The sequence below is a fragment of the Symphalangus syndactylus genome, chromosome 11, assembly GCF_028878055.3.
Source record: "Symphalangus syndactylus isolate Jambi chromosome 11, NHGRI_mSymSyn1-v2.1_pri, whole genome shotgun sequence".
Taxonomy (NCBI): Eukaryota; Metazoa; Chordata; class Mammalia; order Primates; family Hylobatidae; genus Symphalangus; species Symphalangus syndactylus.
The window spans coordinates 90274614-90286710 of NC_072433.2; the positions used below are offsets into that span (position 1 = coordinate 90274614).

The 12097-nt window shown below is 41.5% G+C and overlaps 2 protein-coding genes across 10 annotated transcripts in view; one reads left to right on the forward strand and one right to left on the reverse strand.

Moving 5' to 3' along the window:
* GIN1 (gypsy retrotransposon integrase 1) overlaps nucleotides 1-4629 on the reverse strand; it is a 163390-nt gene extending 158761 nt beyond the window's left edge. Inside the window, exon 1 of the mRNA XM_055297754.2 lies at nucleotides 4461-4629. The gene's annotated coding sequence lies outside the window, so the exon portion shown is untranslated. The remainder of the gene's footprint in view (nucleotides 1-4460) is intronic.
* Nucleotides 4630-4778: 149 nt separating this feature from the next.
* MACIR (macrophage immunometabolism regulator) overlaps nucleotides 4779-12097 on the forward strand; it is a 32653-nt gene continuing 25334 nt past the window's right edge. The window contains exon 1 of one of the 9 annotated variants that reach the window (XM_055297761.2): nucleotides 4779-4797. The gene's annotated coding sequence lies outside the window, so the exon portion shown is untranslated. Of the gene's footprint in view, nucleotides 4798-9708; nucleotides 10026-10158; nucleotides 10316-10352; nucleotides 11145-12097 lie in introns of those variants that run through there. The other 8 variants (XM_055297756.2, XM_055297758.2, XM_055297763.2 and 5 more) reach the window with 8 other exon arrangements.

Below are 12097 nucleotides of genomic sequence, written 5' to 3' on the forward strand. Positions count from 1 at the left end.
GCTTACTACCTGGGTGACAGAATCATTTGTACACCAAACCCCAGTAACACGCAATTTACCCATTTAACAAATCTGCACATGTACCCTCTGAATCTAAAACAAAAGATGGAAGAAAAATACTTTTTAAAAGTCAATGGCCATCTGTGCCTATTTCCTATTGTACCACATCACCTCCTTCCTAGATTTTGTGGAGACATGTTAAACCCCCAAATCCTTTCCAACAGCCTCTGTCACTTCCAGTTTGATTAAAAAAAATAACAAAAAATTATATTGTCCACTTTTTGGTTATGCTTCTAGAGATATGTTCTAAATATGCATATGTGTTGCTTTTATCCTTCTTCAGTTTTAAAAAACATTTTATTTTGAGATAATTGTACATTCACATACAGTTACAGGAAATAATAGAGGGAATCTATATACCCTTTACCCAGCTTTCCCCAATGGTAACTTATAGTATAGTACTATATGATACTGTATTAATATTATGGTACAATATCAAAACCATAGTACAATATCACAACCAGGATATTAACATTGATACAGCCAAGACACAGAATATTTATGGAATCACAAGAATCCCACATGTTGCCCTATTATAGCCACATCCACTTCCTTTCCACCCCTACTCCCTTCTTAAACCCTGGCAAAAACTAATCTATTCTGCATTTCTATAATTTTGTCATTTCAGTGATGCTATAATGTTATAATGAAATAATGTTATAATGAAATCATACAGTTTGTAGCCTTGTGAGATTGGGGTTTTTTCTCTCACTGTAATTCACTGGAAATTCATCCAGGTTGTTACATGTATAGTTTTTTTTCTTAAATTGCTGAGCAGTATTCCGTGGTGTGTATGCACCATAGTTTAGCCATTCACTTGTTGAAGGACATCTGTTTTTTTTTTTTCCAATTCTTGTATATTATGAATAAAGTTAAATGTTCTAAGCATTTGTGTACAGGTTGTTGGGTGAATTTAAGTTTTTCTTTCCCTAGGAAAAATGATCAAGAGTGTAATTGCTGGGTTGTATGTGGTTGCATATTAATTTTTTTCCAGATTGTTTGTCTAAAGTATCTTCCAGAGTGGCTGAACAATTTTATATTCTTACTAGCAATGTGTGATTCAGTTTCTCCACATCCTCATCAGCATTTGGTGTTGTCATTATTTTTATTATTTTAGCCATTATGATAGTTGTATAGTGATATTGTGGTTTTAGTTTTTATTTCTTTAATGGCTGATGATCTTGAACATCTTTTCATATGCTTATTTGCTGTTGATCTATATTCTCTGATGAAATCTCCTTGTATCTTTGCCTCATTTTCAAATTGTATTGTTTGCTTTTTTAACTTGAATTTGAAGCCATTAATTATAAATTCTAGATACTACTACTTTGTTTAATATGAGTTCTGCAAATGTTTTCTCTCAGTCAGATTGTCTTTTTTTTTTTTTTTAAGAGACCTGATCTCACTCTGTTTCCCAGCTGGAATGCAGTGGCAAAATTATCGCTCGCTTCAGCCTTGAACTCCTGGAGTCAAACAGTCCTCCCACCTCAGCCTCATCAGTAGCTAGGACTACAGGCATATCCCACCATGTCCGGTTAATTTTTCTTTTTTTTTTGTGGAAATGGAGTCTTGCAATGTTGCCCAGGCTGGTATTGAACTCCTGGTCTCATGTGAACCTCCTGCCTCGGCCTCCCAAAGCACTTGGATTAAAGGCGTGAGATACCATGCCTTGCCCTTAGCTTAGCTTGTCTTTTTATTCTCTTAATAGGGTCTTTAATAAAGCAAATGATTTTAATTTTTTATGAAGTCCAATTTATCAATTTTTCCTTTTATGAGTCATGCTTTTTGTGTTATGTTTAAGAACTGTTTGTCTAGCCCTAGATCCCAAGGTTTTCTATTTTTTCCCTAAAAGTTTTATGGTTTTATATTTTATATTTAAGTTCTTGGTTCATTTTGAGTTAATTTTTGTTATAAGGTGTAAAACTTAGGTTAAGTTTCAATATTTATTTGCCTATAGATTTCTAGTTGTTCTAGCACTATTTGTTGCAAAGTCTATCTTTCCTCCCTTGAATTGCTTCTGCACCTGTGTCAAAAAGCAATTTGTCATATTTGCATGAGTCTGTGTTCTCTATTCTTTTTCCTTGATCTATATGTTTATTCCTCTATTAATACCTAGTTATGATAGGTATGTAAGTCTTGAAATAGGGTAGACTGACTCCTCTCACTTTATTTTCCTTTACCAAGGTTATTTTAGCCATTTTAGGAATTGTGCCTTTCTATATAAATTATGGAACTGATGTTTTTACTAAATGAGTCTCCAATTCATGAACATGACATATCTCTCAATTTATTTAGATTTAGATCTTCTTTTATTTCTTTAATCCAGGTTTTGTAGTTTTCAGCACACAAATCTTGTACATCTTTGATTAGATTTACACCTAAATTTGTATTTACTTATTTATTTTGAGACAAAGTTTCACTCTGTTGCCCAGCCTACAGTGCAGTGTTGTGATCATAGCTCACGGCAGCCTTCATTTCTCTGGCTCAAGGAATCTTCCTGCCTTAGCATCCTAAGTAGCTGAGACTATAGGTGCACACCACCATGCTCAGATAATTTTTTTTATTTTTAGTTGCTCTCAAACTCTTTGAGCTCAGGCAATCCTCCCACCTTGGCCTCCCAAACTGTTGGGATTACAGGCATGAGCCACAGTGCCCAGCCTATTTATCTTTTTTTGAGTGATTATAAATAATAATCACTTTTATCATAATTAGATTGTTGTATGTTTACCTTGTCTCTTGTAATTTTGCAGAACTCACTTTAGTTTTAGGTATTTTTGTTTTTTTTTTTTTTACATTCCTTGGGATTTTCATATAGACAATTGTATCATCTGCAAGTAGCGGCAGTTTTATTCTTCCATTCCAATCTGTATGCCTTGTATTTCATTTTCTTGCTTTATTGTTTACTGTACTGGCTAGAATTTCCAACACTATGCTGAATAAGAGTGGTGAGAACAAACAACTTTGTTTTTTCCCAGAATCTCAAGGGGAAAACACTCTTTCGCCATTAAATATAATGTCTGCTGAAGATTTTTGTTGATACTCTTTATGAAATTGAGGAACTTCCTCTTTATTCTCATTTTTCTATAAGTTTTTAAAAAATCATGAATGGGTGTTGAATTTTGTTAAATGCTTTTCTGTAAATTGTAAGATCATGTAGTTTTTCTCCTTTAGTCTGCAACTGTGGTGGGTAACAATAATGATTTTTGAATATTGACCCACCCTTGGATTCCTGAAATAAACTTCACCTGGTCACAATGTATATTTCTTTTTTGTTTATTGCTGAATTCTGTTTGCTAATATTTTGTGAGGCGTTTTGCCTCTACACTCACAAGACATATTGCTCTTTAGATTTTTCTCTTTTTCTGGTTTTGGTATCAGAATAAGACTAGCTTCATAAAATGACCTGGGAAGTGTTCATGCATCTTCTATTTTCTGGAAGAGATTGTGCAGAATTGGTGTTAATTCCTTTTTAAATGTGTGGTAGAATTCTTCAATGAAACCATCTAGGCCCAGAAATTGCTTTTCTGGAAGTTTTAAAATTATAAACTCAATTTTCTCAACTCTTGGTTGTACTTTGCAGGAGGATTAGCGAAAAGTATATCTACTCCTTTCCAGGAGGAGAAGTCTCCCCATTTAATTTCGACATATTGAACTCTTTTCATCACACTTTTCGTACAATTATAGCATACAAAACGCTTTCCTCTACGTCTTTCTTTTATTTACTATTATATTTTAGAGATCACTTTGTATTCGTTTATAAAAAGCCTCTTCATTTTAAAATATTTGCATAATATTAAGTAGTTGTATCATTATTTCTTTAATCAGTTTCCAATTAATGAATTTTAAGTTGTTTCTCTTATAATAATGTAATGAATAACCTTGCATATATTATTTTGTTGCAATGATTTCAATAAAAATTTACAGAATATTACACACAGCTATATGCAGTATAGCAAGTTAGCAATACAGGGGGCTTTTTTGAGATCCACTGAAATTACCATATTCTGTTTCTATTTTATGGCAATAAAATGGAAGTTACAGGACTCCTACAGATAAAGCCTGGTCTCTGTCCCCATCTCATGCTATGACAAGGAATATCCTGATGTTAACTGTTTTAGGCTTCTGCCTGAAGGAAAAATTCTTCTATTCTCTAAATGGTTCTAGAATCCCGAATTGGTTTGGCTCATGGACAAGGGTTGGTGCCCAGTCTTTAGTGCCTGCCCAGCTTTTGTAGACCTGAGTTGGCTAATGTCTGTATAGGATGGTATGTGTGTGTGTGTGTGTGTGTGTATGCATTGCAGAAGGTAAGTTTGAGGGTGAGGGGTACTCACTTTTTTTTTTAACTTTTCCCAAGAAAGAAATCATAGGCCAAGTCTGATATACAAATGTAATTTTCTTACCTCATTGGAAACACTGCCTGCTGAATAAATCTCTCTCAGTTCTTTCATAGGAACATCAAAAAAGGCAAGAATCAAGATCTCTAGCCATGTCTTTGTTGATATTTAGCAGCTTTCTGGGAAGAAGCCAGAGGTCTTAGTATACCTTGATTAAGTTTGTGCATCAATTGTTTGACATCTTAGACTTCAATTTCCCATAGAATTGTCTTCAGAGAATCATGAAATATTATGACATCACATTGTAATTGCATAATGACTTGTCTGCCTATTCACTTAATCTTAAAGTCCTTGAGTACAGGATTGTATCTTCTCATCTATGGGTTCCCAGACTCTAACACAGGTGTGGCACATAGTATGTCTTAAAAAATAAGAATTGGAAGGGACCTTGAAGACTATCTAATGCTATCTATTGTTAGGGGGAGGACTTCCTCCTCGCTCTTGATGTTTCAGTCTTAATGGAGAAAGTATCACTGGTAATTACATTCCTAATCTATCTCCTTTCCACTATATTCTTCCCAAGGCAGGAGGAGAGTATCTCGTTGGAGAATTAAACTGGGCATGCTCAACCTAGCTGTTTTCATTACCTTCTTGGCAATAAAGTGCCTGCATGGGAGCAGGTGTTCTCTGTTCCTTAAAACCTAAGTCTTACCTCCGCAGGCTTTGATGTGGGGAGGCCTGCCTGGCCTGATACTTCCTCTTATTGGGTAGGTATATCAGTCTAATTATGGGATTTAAAAAATAGAACCACTGTAATTGTACATTAAACTATGTCTTCCAATGTTACAGAAACAATTGGCACCACCTTTATGCCTTTTATTTCTCAATTTGGAATGGGGCAGGAAAGGGGGTGCTACTTGGGCCCTCTTGAAAACCATTTCTCTCACCTCTTAATTTATGAATGAAGGGGCTGAGGCCAACAGAAGTAAAGTTTAATTTGCCCAAATTCAAGTGATAGTTTATGAGTACCTGTTCTGTGCCAGTCTAGGTATTGTAGAGGATATATGTATAAACACAACTCAAGTTTTTTAAGAAGCTTATAATTTAGTGACCAACCGGAGGTCCCACAGCAAGCTGGAACTGAGAAGTGATTTCTCTGTTGTTTATAATGCTGTTATATTTTTGTTTCTTCTATTTTCTATCTTCTTTTTTATTGATATAATTGAGTTAAATAGGCTTTTCTATGCAAATTATGGAACTTAATTACGTTTTCTTTCTATGAAAGAGTATTTCTAAAAGCACAGATTTTAATTCTCTGACCTGCTTTCCTCCTCCGCACACAGGAGGGGCCCTTTGAAGATTATCAAATGGTATGCTGGTAAACTGGCTTTCTGGGGGGTGGGGAGATTAGAGAGGAATGGGAAGCCCTGTTTATAGAATTTGCCAATTTCTATGGTGTAAATACTCCTACCGTAGCTGATTTCAAGCTACTGATGATTTAACAACCAGTTTGCAAAGTTCCTGAAAATTTAGCAATCAGTACTTCTGAGCCAGATACAAGATACAAGCTGGCTTCAGCAGACCTTACCTACAGGTTCTTCTCCCACTCCTCACAGTAAAAATAGGCTAAATATTTACTGAGCACCTGTTATGTCAGTCTCTGGGCTTTCTTTGGGGGTTAGACATAGTCCGAGACCTCAGGGAATGTATAGTCTAAAGGGGGAGATGGTATATTTCAGCACTGTGTGGTATTAGGCTAGGGGAATGAGAAATATCAGTAGGAATCAGAAAACCTTCTTAGAGGCGGTGATATCTACAGTGAAATCTGAGGAATGGCAAAGAATTAGTCAGACTGAGAGGGAGGGATGGAGAAGAATGCTCCACAGGAAACAATTATGTACAGGCTTAAATAATGAATAAGCAGAACGCGAGTGTGGAGTTAGAAGTGGTCTAGCAAGAGCTGAAGGGCAGCCTGCATTTCCCTCCTGAGCGCCCACTCCACATATCTGGCCTTCTGCTTGACACCTCCATGAGGGTGTGCCACAGAGTCACCAAATTCAGCATATTCCAAAGTAAGCTCCTTACCCCTTTCTCCTCCTCAGCTTGGTCCACAGTACTAACTGTCTCTTACTTCTATGGCTGGATAATATTTTGAGACACTAATTTATGATTTTTTTTCCAACTTGTATTTACCCCCTTGTTGCTTTGGGGAGAGATGTGGCAGGGTAGAAAGCAGTTGCCTGCAGATCAGTTTTTCATTCTGGCTCTTACTGAAAACAGCCTAAGCCCTAGAGACAGAATAGAGTTTGCTGGCAATGGCAGAGTGTCTGGGGAAAAAAAAATGAAGAGGAAGGATTTTCCTTAAGAAGTTATTCCCTTGTATCTGGAAAGAAGAGGCTAGAAGTCAGTATGTCCCAAGGCAGTGGGATTTGAGCCCTGAACTTGGACCACCATAATACCTAAACATAAATGACTGAGGATGTGTGAGGCTTAGCAGGGTGGTCCCGGATCTAGGAAATTCCTCTGGCCTCGGGTGTGGTGCTGGAGCGAAAGGGAGGGAACCAGTGTATAGGGCAGGGCTGTCCCGTCTATAGGCGGGTTGTGCACTGTATCATGGAACCATAGATGGCAGCTCCGGGAAGGAACAAAGGAAACCTCTGTGGACAGATGACTGCAATCTGAAGGACCTCCCCTCCACTCCCTGCCATCATCATCCACTCATGGTCTGGCCTGGCATATGCTCTTGGAACTTTGACCCTGCTCAAGGGAGTGAAGGAAGAACTTTACAAAACAGTAAAGCCTTTAAAGAGAAATAAAATCATATGCAGATTCACGTTCTATGTTCTTCTCCTAATCTCCTCAGTGTCTCAAAGGGCTGATCCCCGTAGGCTGTTTCCCTGGCTCCCATGGCAGGTGTATCAGACTTGGCCAATGCAAGGCACTGGAAGGAGATTGGAGGGCAGGAGAGGAGAATGTATAGTACATTTCCCCCTTCTCCCTCCCTAGATTGCTTCTTTGGCAGTGGTTGTTTCTCCTCTATGGCCACAGCTCTCACCAGGCTGGCCATGCTGCCTGGGCCCTGGACTCCAATAACCCTGCCTCTTCTCTTATTTCTCCAGCTAGAGGCTGCAGTTGCTAGTTTCTGGATTACTGTGCCATCTCCTGATTAGCTTCTGACTTTTTCTATCACTTACGTTACCAATTCCTTGCATTCAGTTACTTCTGTGGATATTCAAAATGGTTTCTGTTTTCCTGGTTAGACCCTGCCTGAAACAAATGAGTTTACAGAAAAGAAGCCAATGTGGTATTTCTTGCACACCTGGCTTTGTAGATTCTGTTTTACATCATTATGTTGCTATCAAATTCACCTATTCTGTTCTCTCAAGCTGGTTGTTTGCTAGCTGACATCATTTACATCAACGTAGTATAATATTTCCCAGACAGCTGATATTTTAAAGTCATTTTAAAGGGATTTTCTGGAAAGAATGCCTTGAGGCAAAGACATAACTTACACAAGGAGCATGTGAGATGGAGCTTCTGAGTCCTCAGATTCAGAAGGCCTTTCAGGGCTCAGCGTCTATTCTACATTTGGGCCTAACCCTTTATATGAATGCCATTTTTCTTTATAGATTGAAGAGATCTTCATAAAACACTAAAAAGCTCTGGGAAGGGATTCTGCATTAACTTGCACCCCTTATATGCCCCTCAGCCACGGCACTTGCAACCCACATCCAATCCGAGTGAAGACAGTACCCAGTCAGCATCTCTAGGTGGCATAAACATATCTTTGATGGGGCCACACATAAAGCTATTATCAACCATTACTGCCTGGTGAATTGGTTTATTAGGTGTTCTTTGTGACACTCAAGAACTGACTTAAGTTCTGATTGGGTGAAGAGTCAGGGTTAGGATGGGAGCATAGAGCACCACCCAGGGAGGGAGGCAATTTGGAGACAATGCCCTCAAGAGAGCTAGCCTTGGGCCTAATAAACTAAGAGGGGAACTTTATTGCTTTTGGCCAAAGCACACTGCCAAACTCTCAGAGCAAAGGGCAAGTACAAAACATTCTTCTGAAAAAGTTATAAGATTTCAGACAGGAAGAAATGAAATTAAGTCTCAATATAAAATATACAATGTTTTGGAGGTGGTTTTATGAGAATGATCATCAGGACAATACACTATTGTGCCAAACAGATTATAATCGGAAATAATTTTCAGTGTATTCTCCTAATGTAGTGATGCAAAAAAACTTTCTTCATTTATTTATTCATATTATGTTGTGCTAGCTTCTATATTTTTGAAATTACATACAAATCTATGTTGGGAAAAAAAAGTAACTGATGTTTTCAAAAATTGTTTAGGGAACATTCCTTAAAACTTCCCTCTACCTTCCTGTACTTATTTTAGGGCACATAAGCAGTAGCATAAAATGTCTTATAGCTGAGCAGCCTCCGGGAGTCGTTCTGTTGAACTAGAGGTGTTTGTATATTTTTTGCCTTTATATTATCAGGAAAATATGTAGATTCTGGAACAAGTGTGAATCAAGACTTGTTTAAACTTGTATTAATCTACTCCAGATTTATGTCTTTTATGTTAAGATAAAGCATTTTGTCTTTTAAAAAATAACAAACTCTCTTGATTTGACACTGGTACCGAAATTTATAACACTTATAAACAATTTTGGGGTTCACTGACTGCGTACACATTCAGCCTTAGCCACTTAATAGGCATATGACCTAAACTTTCTGCATCTTTAAAATGTGGATCATAATTGGTTACTTCCTCATAAATGGTTATTGAGAGATGTAAATTTGGATATGCATGCCAGTAAATATTCTTATTGCTGAGCTTAACCAGTTCGGCAGAAATGTACATGAATTGAACGAAGCAAATCTTCATCAAAGAAAATAATTTATTACAATAACAGACAAGATCAACATTTGCGCAAATTAAAAAATAGTTAATCCAATCAGAATCTGAATTTGAAGTCCCCCTCCCGCCCCGCCCCGCCACCTTCACTGGATATTACGAGTTTTCGTAGACTGACCCTGTAATTTTTAATTTCATGGCCTTCTAGTTTTCTGTACTTTTGCTCAGTGCTGAACCCTTTAAGCAGAGACTCACAAGTGACAAATATCAGCACACCACTTAACTGAGAAAGCCGGAGTGTTCCCAGGTCCGCAAGTTGGAGCTCTTTAGTTGGAGTGCTGGGTTTAGACTAGAGAGCGGGTGTTGCGACTCCTCCTCCCCGCCACCAGTCAACAACCCCGCCCACCCCCGCCAACTTCTTCTGGCCTCTTAGCGCCTTTCTCCAGCCGGCCGGCCCGCCCTTCCTCCGGGTGTCTGAGAGCTGGGCGCAGGAGGCGGGCTCAGCGCTGACGGGCTGCGCCTCTGCAGCCAGAGGGAGGAGGCGGGAAGGCGGGCGGAGGAGGAGGCGGAGGAGGAGGAGGGGGCGGGGACTACGCAGGGCGGTAGCTGGCGCCGAGCGCGGTGGGAGAGGAGAGGGTACCCGACTGGCTCGGCTGGCGGCCTCTGCCCGGATCTCGGAGCCGCAGTCCTGCGCCTCTCCCGCCCCTGTCTCCGGCTCCGCAGCCCCGGGCACGGCGGAGGCAGCGGAGCCCTGGGCCATCGGTAGGTTGCACGGGGACGACGGCTCCGTCTGTAACCTTTTGTGCTGCAGAAAAGGTGGTGGTTATGGGGGGCTTGGGGGAGTGGGTTTGCCCCAGTCTCCGATCCCCAGTGCCAGCCCCAATCGCGGCGCCGCCCCTTCCTCTCCGCCTCGTGTCTGGGCCGGGCGCACGATGCCCGCGGTGCTGGGGAAACTGGGCCGGACCAGCTTCTGCGATGGGCGGCGGGGCTGCCCCAGCGTCCCTTGGCCTCGGTGGACCGGTTCCCAGGCACCCGAAGGGGACTGGAGTCTGGTAAACTGGGTGGGGCCCGCGCGGGGTGCGGGGAGCTTGCGGTTCCCTGGCACAGGGGTGGGGCCGGAGACGCCGTGAGTGTGCAGCGCGTGTGAGTGTGCGGGGGCGTGCGCCCCCGTGTGCGCGCGTCGTGCGCTCGCTGGGGAGGTGCGGGGACTCGGCGACCCGGAGCGCCTCTCCCGCGGTGCCGCGGTGCGGAAGTCGGGGCGCGTTGGCGCGCACGCTCGCTCCCTCCCTTGGCCGCTGTTCCCGCACCGCGGGGCAGCGGGCCTGGAGGCCCCATTGAGAAGTAGCTTTCCCCGGCCGGCTGCACCTTTGGCTGCGTGCCCGGCCGCGCTCAGGGTACGACTGCCCGGGTCAGATAGCACCTCAGGGCGAGCCCCGGTGGCCTGATCTCGCCGACCCTCCTCGTCCGGGTTGCAACCCGGCTGCGAGGCCGCCCGCGCCCTCCGAGTGTCTGCCGGTGCAGTGGGGGTGGACTGGCCGACTGTGGCCGTGTGCGCGCGTGTGGATTGGGGCCCGGTCCGAGCCAGAAGCTTAAGCGGCAGATGTCGTCGGGCATTGCCGCCCTCGCCCCACCTGTCGCGGGTGGACTTTGGGGCAGGTGGGAAGCGGAGGAGAGGGGTTTCGAGGCGGGTGTCAGTCACACCTCCAGCAACGCGGCCCCATTGTGAAGCTGCCAAACTCTAGTGGTGGAATCTGCAGGTCTCCGCCAGAAAGGAGATGGGAACGCGAAGGGAATGATGGCCCCGTCCTTTTCGCCTTGCTAGTGTTCCACACGCTTAGGAACTCCCTGCCTCTCCTTCCACCTCAGTTTTCAAGCCTGTGGGTTAGTGATTTGGGTGGAACGAAGATTTCCGTGTGTGTGTGTGTGTGTCTGTGGTGCACAGGTAAAGCTGGAGCTGGGAACTTTTTATTTGAGCAGGAAGAAGAATGGAGGCATTTTAGAGTGTGCTTGCCGCTCCTAGCTGAAAGAACAATTCTTGCACATTTCTGATGTTACTAGACTCATTTTCCTTTTTTTTTCCGAAGAGCCAACCTACAATTTAGGGTTGTTGTTTTATTTTCTCAAATCCTGTAATGCAGGATTGACACTAGAGAGATAGAAATGAGCCTTTCCAAAGTTTATTTTCCCAGTCATTTCAAAATATAATATTGGTTATTACGGCAGAAGCTTTTGGCCGCGATTTATGATTACACTATTAAGTTAAATGAATGTGTCACAGAATCCTCAGTGTTTTAATTATGTAACTGTGAATGCATTATAAACTTAAAATGAATAGGATGGAATATAAGAGTTAATGAATACAGAGACCTGTTAATTTGATAACAATTGATGTATAGAATATGCTTTTGCTAACATTTTAGTTTAATTGCAAATGAAAGTGTTAGTAACTATTTCAGTGTATAAGATATATTTGTTGATATTATGTAACAGTCAATGAATTTGCTCTTTGTATATTTCTGTGTATTTTAGAGAGCTGTTATAAAATTAGCTTAAAAGTATTTAATATGGTGAGAGTAATAAAGCTTTATGTACAGGATTTAAAATTTCTTTGCTGATTTGTAGCTGGGGGTGAGGTGGGGGATCAGCTCCTTTCCTCCAGCGAGAACTTGGATTTTGTCACTAGCCTATCAAAATAAGTACCTGGTTTTAAGCTTTCCCAAAGGTTACCCAATTCCACCGTGTACACCTGTCCCATTTTGATGATGCTTCCTAAGAGACAAATTTCTTGTAAAGGCTGCATGTTGACCTTTAGTTCCACTTACTGTCGGTCATAT